The sequence below is a fragment of the Bos indicus genome, chromosome 5, assembly GCF_029378745.1.
Source record: "Bos indicus isolate NIAB-ARS_2022 breed Sahiwal x Tharparkar chromosome 5, NIAB-ARS_B.indTharparkar_mat_pri_1.0, whole genome shotgun sequence".
Taxonomy (NCBI): Eukaryota; Metazoa; Chordata; class Mammalia; order Artiodactyla; family Bovidae; genus Bos; species Bos indicus.
The window spans coordinates 119157445-119170743 of record NC_091764.1 but is presented as its reverse complement, the minus strand read 5'-3'; the positions used below and the strand labels follow the sequence as shown (position 1 = coordinate 119170743).

General features: G+C 50.6%; 2 long non-coding RNA genes across 5 annotated transcripts; one reads left to right on the top strand and one right to left on the bottom strand.

The window, feature by feature from the left end:
• Nucleotides 1-2265: 2265 nt before the first annotated feature.
• Nucleotides 2266-6696, bottom strand: LOC139183278 (uncharacterized). 4 transcript variants are annotated; one of them, XR_011566908.1, is made up of 5 exons: nt 6616-6689; nt 6413-6474; nt 5909-6031; nt 3318-3516; nt 2266-2513 (listed from the first exon to the last, which is right to left on the bottom strand). It is a non-coding gene; the product is annotated as an uncharacterized lncRNA (long non-coding RNA). The 4 variants fall into 4 exon arrangements; XR_011566909.1 differs by lacking the exon at nt 6616-6689 and adding an exon at nt 5426-5602 and having other exon boundaries at nt 6413-6608; XR_011566907.1 differs by lacking the exon at nt 6413-6474 and having other exon boundaries at nt 6616-6696.
• A 995-nt stretch (nt 6697-7691) lies between these two features.
• On the top strand, nt 7692-12444 carry LOC139183277 (uncharacterized). The gene is made up of 3 exons (XR_011566905.1): nt 7692-8129; nt 8239-10138; nt 10523-12444. It is a non-coding gene; the product is annotated as an uncharacterized lncRNA (long non-coding RNA).
• The last annotated feature ends 855 nt before the right edge of the window (nt 12445-13299 follow it).

Genomic DNA, 13299 nt, shown 5'->3' with positions numbered 1-13299 from the left:
GGGAGCCGCTCCGTCCCGGTGACACACGTGCCCTCCTGCTGGGGCTCCAGACACCGGCTCTCCTGGAGCTCTAGGAGGTCCACCTGGGTGTTCGCTTCCGTGGGAACATCCAGCCTCATCTCCAGGAGGTGTGCCCGGCCCAGAGGAGGAGAGGCCGATTAGGAGGCGGCCCCTTGCCTGCAGATGGAGCACAGCCTGGGGGGATGGGGGCCAGTCCCCTGGCTCTAGATTCCCTGGTTCCCCGCGGGTGGAGCTGCTGTCAGCCTGGATTGATCAGGACGCTTGGGTCTGCCTCCTGAAAGATAAAGCCCCACATTCCTGAGGTTTTCCATTGCACATAACTGAAGCTGGGAACGCAGGAGGAACAGTTAAATGCCACCCTAGGCAACCCGAATATGATCCATCAGGAGCCTCGTATCCCATCCCGCCAGCTCATTCATCAAAGTGTCAGTTACTCCAGATACACTGCTATCTCATTAATGCTAATTTCTTCCATGGAAAGACTGGTGATTTTACCGTTCAGTGGTTGTCGGGGAGCTGGAAGGAGCGCTGCGCATCTGAATTCAGCAGGTCGCCTTATTTACCGTCGGCATATTCACAGCCAGCTGCTGCTCTCTCCCTTCTTGGCACTGGGCTCCCTCAGCCACGGAGGGGCTGGTCCCGGGATGCGGTGGCCACGGCCAGTCAGCTCCGGGCTTTCTGCCTCTTCCCTTTCCGGTGTGCGATGTGGGAACCCTGGGAACGGTTGGTCTCTGCATGGCCATGGAGCCGCTGCTCAGACAGCCCAACAGGACCCGGCATGTCTGATAAACGTCACTCTGCATCCCGCATATGATGCCCACTGTGCCACGCTGTGCCTGGTGACAGGACAAGCCCACGTGGACAGTGCTTCCCTCAAGATCCCTGGGCCTGAAAATGCCATCTCCCTTCCATCAGCCTTGGCTCTTCCGGGCATCGGGCCCCCAGGACGGGGGAGGCAGCGGGTGCATTGTGGGGGTCGGGCAGGTTAGAGGCTGCGTGGCCACCATCAGGTGGCCCTGAGTCCAGAGCATCAGGGCCCAGCCCTCCCTTCCCTGAAACAACGCTCTCTCCCTGGCCACTCAGGATTCCAGCAGCTCGTCTTAAGCAACACGTTCAGAAATGATTTGAAGAGTCAGGAATCAAGAGCCTCTTTGGCAGAAAAGCATAATGAATGGCCAGGCAGCAGATCTGTGGAATATATGGTCGATAAAGAGACAAATAATGGACAAGCGGCGAGAGATGAACTGGATGCTGGAGCCGGCAGGTACCTCTGGACTTGGGGCAGAAGGGTACCTGTGCTTTGGTGCCACTAAAGACTTTGAGCAACTTCTGGGAGGTAACGAAGGACAGGGAAGACTGGTGTGCCACAGTCCACGGGTCACAAGGAGTCGGACATGACTGAGCAACTGGTCGACAAAGTACTTAGTAAGCCATCCTTCACATTAGAGTGTTCAGGAAATGAGCGTAAATGCAGCTGCTTAATCTGTCTCTTTCTCACTTGACAGCCTCCGTGGGGACCTGGTGCCCACTCTGCTCGCGCTCCTCCTGCCCTTTACCCAGTGGTCAGGTGGAGGTGTGCACCTGGCTCTACCAGGTGGAGGTGTATGCCAGGTATCAGCCCGGGTGCCGGCCAGACCCCGATGATCACCTGCTCCAGGATCGGACTGGGACAGACTCGGGGAGAATGGGCCAAGCAGGTGACCAGAACTCGCGGGAACACTGACGTCACAGCTGCCTGGCCCAGTGCTCCAGGGGACCGCCTGGGAGCACGTGTGTCAAGGCCAGGTTATTCGCACCCGCGGGTGGCAGGCTCCAGGAAGCTAGAGCATCAACGATCCACGTGGCTGTAACAGGGGGCCACGTTCGGTCAGATGGGCTGGACAGGAGAACCTGCTCTCAGTGGGGAAAAGCGCAGGAAAAGGCCTGTAAGAACGTGTGACGTGGCAGGCTGCAAAGGCGGCCACACGTGTCGTCACGCAAGCCCCGGGGCTGGGCAGGCTCCCACTGGGGAGCTCACTCACTTCCGTGCAAGCCTGACTGCCTCCCAGGGGGGACCGGGAGCTCAGCGATCAGCTGGTCTTCATTATTATAAATCAGCGAATCGATTCATATCATTAATGCAAACCAATATATTAAATTCACTTCCTATTTTCTTCATGTTTCTTCCTGTGAACTATTTCAACCAAACATAAATACAATCATAGAGAATAAACAGTGTAAAAACATGCTTCATTAACCATCGTCTTTAACAAATTTTTAGATCATCTGTATTTGTTTCTGATTATGGTTTTTGAAAACAAAGTATTACAGCTATAAGGAAACCCCTTCTGCCCCTCCACAATTCCAGTCCCTCCTCACCCCAGAGGTAAACTTGAGGCAGGGATTGTATCCTTTCATCTTCCACTTCCTCTGGCCATTGTCCTGGAGTAGAGATGGGATTGCTGGAGCGCCAGCAGCCATCTTGGAACATGAGGCAACCTTGATACCAGAAGCTGTTCACAAAAGACAGTGGGGCAGAGAAATAACAGGAGCCTATAACTCTAACGTCACCATGAAGCCACATACTAGCCCTGGCTATTCGGCCTTCCAATGTATACAAGAGAAAGTAGTTTCCCGTTTTGTTTAACCTGTTTTTACATGAGCAGGTTTCTGTGCTGTGCTGCTGAGGTTCTTTTTAACAGAAGCAGCCACTCTCCCAAGTCAGGTCTCCATCGGGGCTCCCAGATTCTTGTGTGTCCCTAAACAACACAGAGCACCATCCTGCTCTCTTCTCACCTTACACAGTGGCAGTGTGCAGGGCAAGTCGTTCTGCATATTTTCACTCAACACGGTTTTGGAAACTTACTCATGTTGATAGACACCTCTTGTTTGTTCACTTGACTGCTGAATAGTATTCCCACTTCATACTCATGAATATTTAGGTTATTTCAAGAAAGGTTTCACCACTGAGAGCCCACTGCAGTGGCGTTCTTGCTGGCTTTCTCCTTTTGCACATGGTTACAACCCCCATCTGGACATCTGGAAGAGGGCTTCTGGGTCACTGGCCTGTGCATTTGATTGCAGGAGCTCCTGTGAATTTCCCGCCTCCCTGGGTGTCACCCACCCCTCCTCACAGTCCTGCCATTTACACTTTGGATGGTCCAAATTGTGTGATTTCATATTGGACTGCCTGGATTTTTATTTTTCTGATTACTGTGAAGTTCAGAATTTTTAAATGTCACTGGCCTTTATTCTTTCCCTTGTGTCTGTCCACCCCCCCGGCTGGTGCTCTGCTCAGCTGTCTGTCTTCATCTTACCTCCTTGTGTGGTTTTCGGTGCTCTGAGCCTCAACCCGTAGCAGCCGCAGGCGCCGCAGCATCTCCCGCAGGTCTTCTCAGCCTCTTGTTTCCCAGGGACGCCATTCAGTGCATTTGAACGATGCTGAGGCTGACACTCCAATACTTTGGGATGAGCCGACTCATGGGAAGAGCCGACTCATTGGAAAAGACCCTGATGCTGGGAAAGAGTGAGGACAGGGGGAGAAGGGGACAAAAGAGGATGAGATGGTTGGATGGCATTACCGACTCGACGGACACGAGTTTGAGGAAGGTCCGGGAGTCAGTGATGGACAGGGAGGCCTGGCGTGCTGCCATCCATGGGGTCACAAAGAGTCGGACATGACTTAGCAACCGAACAACAAAAGATCAGTTTTGCTTTTTTTCCATTTGAGGAGCCCGTTGTCCAGCATATGGTCACCTGCCCATCCCACGTGGGCGTCAACCCACGTTCAGGCCACATGGGCTGCGTCTCTCTGCCTGCTCACTTTTCTACCCGCAAGGGCTTTTGTGTCCTTTGGTGATGTTTTATATGTAAATATATTTCCCCAAAGAGTCTTACAAACCTCTTTTACATCTTTGTACAGGGAACTAACTGATGGAGAAAACTGGAATTTGGACTTAAAAGCTGTCAACAGTTTGAGCCCCCAAAACAAAAAACAAACAGGCCTGGGGAATGAGCTCCTTTCTGTCCCCTTGGGCGTGTCGAGCTGCAAGGAAAGCCCGGGATAAAGGATCCAGCGCTAAGGGATGATGAAGCCCTACTTGGGCTAATACGGTGCCATGGCCACTCCCGCTGGGAGACACCCCCCAGCTCTGGCTGCACAGGACCAGCTCCCTGAGACATCCCCCGAGGCCAGCATCCCCTCGTGTGAGGGTGATCCCGGGCGGGGTCCAACTTTTCTCATCATTCGAACAGTGGGAGATTGACACTGTGACCGCTGGGTCCTGTGACCGCCGATCTGAGTGGTCCATCTTCTCACTTTAAGTTTGGGTCATGGAGACGGTCCTGAGCAGAGGGGTTAGAGTAAGAATCAGGAGACGCTGTGGACTGGGGGCTGGCTGAATGGATGCATTCACACCAGGGACAGACATGTACTGAGCGCCTCACCTGTACCTACTTCCTGGACCAGAGGTCACCCCGCCTGCTGGCCTGAAGTCCTGGAGCCCAGCATACAGCCCCCAGGGGTGGGGGGAGGTGCAGGGCATCGCTGTTGGCAGACAAACGGGCGGTGCAGGGACTGCGCCCCTGACTCCCGCTCCCACGTGTCAGGATGGTAGTCACGTAGCCACAGGTGCATTCTGGACCGTGGACAGAAGAGCGTAACTCTGCTCGAGCCCAGCCCTGGGGGCTGCCCCGGTGTTCCCGTGTGTCCCTGACATGCTCCTCCATGGGATTTAGAACAAGACAAGGGAGGACCCACTCCAGTGCTCTTGCCTGGAAAATCCCATGGATGGAGGAGCTTGGTAGGCTGTAGTCCATGGGGTCGCTAAGAGTCGGACACGACTGAGCGACTTCACTTTCACTTTTCACTTTCATGCATTGGAGAAGGAAATGGCAACCCACTCCAGTGTTTTTGCCTGGAGAATCCCAGGGGCAAGGGAGCCTGGTGGGCTGCCATCTATGGGGTCGCACAGAGTCGGATACTACTGAAGCGACTTAGCAGCAGCAGTAGCAGTAAGGGAGGATTCGTAGAGCACAGGGCCGGGGTGCAGTTGGGGATGAGAGCCCATTGCAGACACAGGAGAAGGCCCATGCCGTGCTGAAACACATGGGCAGCGTTCTGGTTAGAGGGGCCGGGGGTGTGCCAACCCTGCTGAGGGCAGGGGGCCTTTGCCACAGGCCAGAGCACTCTGCATCCGTCGTCTCCCTCCCAGGCCGTGTTGCTGGCAAGGCCCCCCAGCCCTGAGGCCCCAAGGCAGCATCTCCAAGACGGGATGGCAAAGCCCGTGCCCAGAGGGAGGCTGTCCTCAGGAGACACCGGGACCGCCAGCCTGATCCATCAGAACCACCCAACCCTTGGGCACCACACAATCGGACCCAAGTCAGGGCCTCGGGGTTCTCCCCAGAGCCCGAGGCTGCGCGTTACCTTCTCAGAGGTTCTCTTGGGCTCAGAGTTCCGCCCTCCTCCAGGTGCTGCTCGCGGATGCCCCTCCCTCCTGCCCACAGCAGGGCAGGGCTGATGCCCCGGGGCCTCCCTGGCCGGAGCCTAGTCCAAGTATTGGCTCCAGAACTTCCAGCCAAACTTCCTCCCTCTGCTTCTGGCCTGGAATGTTCCAGAGAAACTGAGGGGTTTGGGGGCGGGCAAGGAGACCGGAGCACGTCTGCACTGTCTCTCCAGGGGTGCCCAGCTCCCACCACCATCAGCAAGCGTGCCCAGCAGCTCTCCTGCCTCTACCCCTCACGCTGTGGACTTTCCCTCACGACTGTCTCATTTTGCTAATTAGAAGAACCTGCCTTCACTGGGTGGCGTTTGGGTGCTCCCCGGGGGATCTCAGATGCACCCGTCACCCCCAGCTGGGCACGTGGGATTCTCGGCTCCAGGCTAATTCTCATGGGATTAGACACAAACCTGAAATCCTCGCTGAAACGGCAGGAAGCACGGTCTTTTCATATTTTCCTGTGCTGTCCCCTTTTTATGTTTATGGAGAAAAAAAAAGCCTGCATGCTTTGAGCAAATGTTCTTTCTAATATCCTGTGGAAAGACAGAAAAACACTTAAAATGATTGGCCTCGCTCTTCTCTAATCACAGAAAACTGACTTACTGAGGAAAATGAAATGTGAATTTTCTGAAGAAATATCCCCAGTGTTGACAGCCAGCCAGTTTTGTGAGCGTGGGTCACCCGGGGACGAGGAAGGCTTGGCTGAGCCCTCAGCACCGCGTCTCATGAAAGGCTCTGACTTGTTCCAATTAGTCAGCTCAATAAAGGAAGCGATTTTATGCTTTCTCTCAAAAAATATTCCAGATATTTAGTCTGAAGACTGAGACGAGGTGGGCGTGGTGGTCTCCGCGCCCAGATGGCCCCGGTAAAGATGCTGAGGAGGTTTCGCTTGTAGGATATTAGGGATAAATTACCTGCCTTGCTTCTGCCTGGAATGCGGGAGACCAGGGTTTGATCCTTGGGTCGGGAAGATCCCCTGGAGAAGGAAATGGCAACCCACTCCAGTACTCTTGCCTGGAAAATCCCATGGAGGGAGGGAGGAGCCTGGTAGGCTACAGTCCATGGGGTCGCAAAGAGTCAGACACGACTGAGCAACTTCACTCACTCACTCACTCACCTGCCTTTCAGCTTTCTGAGCGACCTAAGAGAAGACCAGTCCCGGCCCAGCGCCCTGAGGGCCCCGGCCCCGCCTCCCCGGCCCCGCCTCCCCGGCCCCGGCCCCGCCTCCCCGGCCCCGGCCCCGCCTCCCCAGGCCCCGGCCCCGCCTCCCCAGGCCCCGGCCCCGCCTCCCCGGCCCCGGCCCCGCCTCCCCAGGCCCCGGCCCCGCCTCCCCAGGCCCCGGCCCCGCCTCCCCGGCCCCGGCCCCGCCTCCCCAGGCCCCGGCCCCGCCTCCCCAGGCCCCGGCCCCGCCTCGCACGGGCTCTCCTGCAGAAGCGTTGTTGGGGCGGCAGCGAGCCTGTGCACAGAGCGTACAGGAACCGGGCTTGTGGACCCAGGGCAGGTTCTGAAGTGGCTAAAGAGGAGGCAATCATCTGGGGGCCAGAGGGAGACCTGCCTGGACAACGGCCGGAGGGAGCCCTGCAGTACAGACCTCCGGGGGCCAGGGAGGAGCACCCCCGTGGAGGGCAGTGGGTGGCCTCATGGTGACCAGGACAACAGGGAGGGCCGGGGGTAACGACACAGCATCCCCCTCCCCAGCGGCCCTCCCTCCCCTCCCCAACGCTACTTCCCTCCCCTCCCTCCCCTCCCCTCCCCTCCCCCACCTTTCCTCCCCTCCCCGCCTCCCCTGTCCCCTCCTCCCTCCCCTGTCCTCCCCTCCCCTCCCAGAACTGAGGTGTCTTCTCAGGTCTGGCCACATGCAGCTCACAGACAAGACCCTCTGATGACTTTTCTTCAGATCAGAAATATTTGCTGTCAAGTCTTAATTTCCATTTTGTGGGGGAGAAGCCCAGTTGTTCAGGAGTCTGTAATGAGATAAGACTTCCCTGCAGTGTATTTGCATTTGCAAAAGTCTTCTAATGTTCCAGGCCAAAAAGAGCATTTTGGTGTGGGAGTTGCAGGGCAGGGGGGTGGAGGGGTGGAGAATGAATGGGGGGCCGGGTCTCCAGATGGGGTGGGGTGTGGCGCTGGAGCCCCAGGGGCTTTCTGTGGGGCTGGGGGTGGGATGAGCAGGAAGGCCGCCAACCCCAGGGGCGAGCAGGAGGGGCCCCGGGTGGGCCCTGGCCTGATTCCTACCCTGGAGTGGGGGTGGGGGTAGACCTGCTGGAACAGGCCCTGCCAGGCTCACCACTTGAGCTGCTGCTCTGGGTCTGCACTCAGCACCGCTGGGGTCCTTCTGTGAGTCAGCCACGCATTTTAGTTTAGAATACACGGGAGGAAGTTGGGGGATGACTGGCCTGCATACTCACCCACATGCAAGGGCACATGCACACACACGCACACACAGGAGCACACGTGTGTACATGCACACACAGCGCTTCATGGAGGGGCCGGTTTTCTGCTTTTGCTCTGAGTTCCTAACTGTGCTCTTTCCTTCACCCTGAGCACTCCATCCTGCCCAGGGAAGAAGGTGCAGAGGAGCCGGCTCAGCCTGGGCTGCCGTCCCCTCCTCACAGCCAGCAGGGCATCTCGGTCAGTTCTGGAAGGAGCCCGCTGGGGCAGGGGGGCCACTGGGAATTTTGATGGAAGTGGCAGGAGGTGGGGCTTGCACAGAGGAGACTCAGATTGTCACCCATCACAGGCACATGTGGACCCGGGAGGACTCGGTTCCCACCAGGAGCACTGGGAGTCCCGAGCTGTGGGCTTGGGCTTCTCATCATACAAGGCAGCGGCTCCTTCTCTCCTGAGGATGTGGGGACCAGCCTGTGAGCTCCACGGTGACAGATGCCACTCTTCTGTTCAGGACAGCTGCTGACCAAGTGGGGCCAATGGGGAGAGTCCATTTCAAATTTCCACCTGGACTCCCAGACCCTGACTCTAGCGGAGACCCTCCCCTGGCGCCATCAGGACAAACTTGCCCCCAGGTAAAAGTCTCAGAGGGCGAAGGGGACACATCACCACTGATAGGACTCCTGGACACACGATTTTGTTGCACCTCATCCCCGCCAACACGCAGGTCTCCACGCCGCAGCCCTGGCCCAGCACGACTCTCCCCTGCCTTTCACCATATTCTGTGCTCAGCACGCTGAATCTGAGACTACTTGAGGTGGCGGGTGATTCTGATGATAACTGTAAAAATTTACACACAAATATTTTTATTAAGATAATGTAGATTTTCATGCAGTTTTAAGATAGAGAACCCTTGTACCCTTTGCCCAGTCTCCCTCAAGGGTAGTGTTCTACAAAACCATAATGTACTATATTGATATCAATATAGGTCACCAAAGGCATCCAGTTTCCCCAGGCTGGCTTGTATTTCCACGTGTGTGTTTAGCTCCGTATGCGTTTTATCACCCGGATAGGTATGTGTTTTCATTACCACTGTGCAGACACTGAACACTTCTTCACAAAGATCCCTTCCGCTGACTTTTTATAACTACTACATCTCCATCCATTCCGAACCCCCGGCAGGCACCAATCTGTCCTCTGTTTCTGAAGTTTTTCCATCTAACGATGCTAATGGACTCATACCGCACGAATCCTCCTGGGAGAGAACGTTTTCACTCAGCATAATTCCCTGGAGATCCATCCATGTTGCTGGGTATCACTAGTTCTTTTTTATTTCTGAGTGCCTTTCCACAGTCTGGATGAACTGCAGTTAGTCTAACCCTTAGCTCATTGAAGGGCGTGTGTTGTTTTATTTTCTGGCTATTACAAATAAATCTGCTACCATACTACTTTTTCTCTGGGATAAATGCTCATGAGTGTAATCGCTAGGTAGTTCCGTCATTGCATACTTAGATTTTGAAGAAACTGTCAAATCGGGAGTGCTTCTATTTGTCTGCAGTCACATCAGCATTTGACTTTACCACTTATTTCCAGGAAGTGCATAGTGGTGTCTCATTGTGGTTTTATTTTGATTTCCCCGAAATCTAATGAAATTGAGCATCTTTACATTCTGGTCAGGTTTGGTTGATCAGTTTTTCCTTTTAGGATAGTTCTTTCAGTGTCAAATTTTAGAACTATTTGCCTAACCATAGAGCCTGAAATTTTTTTTCCCATTATTTTGATAACAGAGTTATAATTTTCACTTTAGGTACAAGGCTATGATCTATTTTGAGTTAACTTTTTGCAAGGTTTGAAGTTTAGATTCATTACTTTTGCCCACGGATGTCGACTTGCTCCAGACCATTTGTTGAAAAGGTGATCCTTTCTCTATTTAATTGCTTTTGTGTCTTTGCCAAAAATCATTTGAGCGTATTTGTGTGGCCTGTTTCTGGACGCTCTGTTCTGTTTTATTGATCTGTGTGTCTATGCTTTTGCTAAGACCAGGTTCTTTTGTTTATTGTAGCTATACAAGAAGTCATAAAGCTGGGTAGAGAGATTTCCGTCACTAGATTATTCTTCGCCAAGATTACTTTAACCATCCTAAGATCTGCTTGTCTCCATATAAAGAATTGCTATGACTCTGTATACAAGAAACCCTATTGGAATTTTGTTATGAATGGCATTAAACCTAAAGATCAATTAGTGGAGTCAGGGTAAGAGAAATTGGCATCTTTATTATGTCTAGTCCGTACTTTGTCTCTTCATTTATTTCAGTCTTCTTTGAATACCTGCATCTGCATTTAAAGCAGTTTTAGCATCCAGATCCTATACATGTTTTGTTCAATATCTGCTGAAATGAGATGTCTAATTATTTTCGGAGTGATTGTAAATGCTGTTGTTTTTCATTTCAATTTCCTCATGCTCTGTTAGTATAGAGATTTTCAAGTGATTTTTCTATGTTGATCTTCTGTTTGAAAACTTTTTTGAACTCACTAGTTCTAGAGACATATTTGTAGATTTCTTGGGCTTTTCCATTTTTAAGTATTAGTGTCATCTGCAGAGATACTTTTATTTCTCCCTTTCCAACCTTTATGCAGGTCAGGAAGCAACAGTTATAACTGGACATGGAACAATAGACTGGTTCCAAATTGGGAAAGGACCACGCCAAGGCTGTATACGTCCCCCTGCTTATTTAACTTCTATGCAGAGTACATCATGAGAAACGCTGGGCTGGAAGAAGCACAAGCTGGAATCAAGATTGCCGGGAGAAATATCAATCACCTCAGATATGCAGATGACACCACCCTTATGGCAGAAAGCGAAGAAGAACTAAAGAGCCTCTTGATGAAAGTGAAAGAGGAGATTGAAAAAGCCGACTTAAACCTCAACATTCAGAAAACGAAGATCATGGCATCTGGTCCCATCACTTCATGGGAAATAGATGGGGAAACAGTGGAAACAGTGGCAGACTTTATTTTTTGGGCTCCAAAATCACTGCGGATGCTGACTGCAGCCATGAAAATAAAAGATGGTTGCTCCTTGGAAGAAAAGCTATGACCAACCTAGTCAGTGTATTAAAAAGCAGAGACATTACTTTGCTGACAAATGTCCATCTAGTCAAAGCTATGGTTTTTCCAGTAGTCATGTACGGATGTGAGAGTTGGACTATAAAGAAAGCTGACGCTGAAGAATTGATGCTTTTGAACTGTGGTGTTGGAGAAGACTCTTGAGAGTCCCTTGGACTGCAAGGAGATGCAACCAGTCCATCCTAAAGGAAATCAGTCCTGAACAGTCATTGGAAGGACTGATGCTGAAGCTGAAACTCCAAAATTTTGACCACCTGATGCGAAGAACTGACTCATTTGAAAAGACCCTGATGCTGGCAAAGATTGAAGGCGGGAGGAGAAGGGGACGACAGAGGATAAGATGGTTGGATGGCATCACTGACTTGATGGACATGAGTTTGAGTAAACTCTGGGAGTTGGTGATGGAGAGGGAGGCCTGGTGTGCTACAGTCCATGGGGTCACAAAGAGTCAGACACAACTGAGCGACTGAAGTGAACTGAACTTCCAACCTTGAGGCTTTTTCCTCTTTCCTTATTTTAGTAGCTAACATTTGCAGTACTATGTTTCTGTTGAATGAAAGTAACAAGAGAGGACATGATGGTCTTGTTCTCAATTTTAAGGGAAACACAATCAGTATTTCACCATTAAATATAACACTGGGGGTAGGCTTTTGGTACACGCTCCTTATCGATAGGTATCCCATTCGATTCCTGACTTGCTGAGGGTTTTTCTCATGAATGGGCGTTGTACATTGTCAGATGTTTTTTTCTGGATCAGCTGATGTGATCATGTGCTTTTTTTTTCTTTGGCTTCTTTATATGGCAGATAACATTGATTTCCAGATGTTTCACACATAGAAGAAATCCCACTTGATTGTGGCTTATACATGTTTTTATACTTTACTGAGTTCAGCCTGCTAATATTTTGTTGAGTATTTTGCACTTAAGTTCATGAGAGATGTTGGCCCATGTTTTTTGCTGTTGTTGTTGCTCTGCCCATATCCGGTTTTGGTATCAAGGTCTTACTGGCCTCGTAAGATGTGAGCCACATGTTCCTTCTATTTTTTCCAAAATTGTTGCATAAAATTGGTATTAATTCTTCTTTAAGTATTTTGTAGAGTTCTGCAGTGAAACTGTTAGAGCCTGGAGATGTCTTTCTCAGGAGCTTTCCAATTACAAATGTAATAATGTTTAAGAACTATAGGACTGTTTAGATTATCTATTTCATCTTGGCTGAATTTTAATACTTTGCAGCTTCAAGGAGTTAATCTTTTAAGTTGTTGCATGTATGAGAGTAAAGTTTGTAGTCTGCCTCTGTTATATATTTAAAGGCTATAGAATATGTAGTGAGATCCTCTACTGCACTTATAATATTGATTATTCTTTACATTTGTACTCTTGTATTTTTTTTCAATCTTGATAAAAATTGATCAATTTCGTTAATATCATTAAAGAACCAGATTTTTGTGTAATTGGTTTTCTCTATTGTTTTCCTATTTAATTCCATTGGTTTCTCCACTTATTATTTCCTTCTGCTTCTTTTGGGTTTAGTTTGCTTCTTTTTCTAGATCCTTAAGGTAGCTTCAGCTGCTGACTTGAGACTGTTGGTTCTTACGTAAGCGTCCGATCTTACAAACCTCATTCTCCGCTGCTGACTTGAGACTGTCGGTTCTTACGAAAGCGTCCGATGTTACAAACCTCATTCTCAGCACTGGTTTAACTGCATCACAGCTTCTGTCCTGTTGTGTTTCTGTCTCCTGTGGATCTATGTCTTTTTAAATTTATTTTGAGACTTCCTCTTTAACTTATAGATTATTTAGAATTCTATTGTTTAATTTCTAACCATTAAAAAATTTGTGTTATTGATTTTTAGTTTGACCCCTTTATGGCCAAAGAGCACATTCTTACAACATCAGTTCTTTAAACTTTGTTCTATGGGATGTGGTCATTCTTGCCTCCTGTATCTTGAGGCTTTTCTGCTTGGTGTGCACACGCCTAGGATTGTCAAGTCTTTGATAGACTGATCCCTATATCGTTTGGTGCTACTCATTATTGCTGGTAGTTTTCCTAGCTGTGACGTCACCATTTCCCCAGCTGCTGCTCGCACCCAGCTGCTGCTCGCACGGTGCGTGGTGTGCACTTCTCCACCCTCTTACTCAGGCTTCTCTACGCCATTGAATATAGAATTTCTGGAGTCAGTGTATAGTCGAACTGTGTTTTCTTTTTACTCACGCTGAAAATCTCCATTTCTTTATGTGTATATTTAAACCATTTGCATTTAATGTAATTATTGAACAGTTGGCATTTAA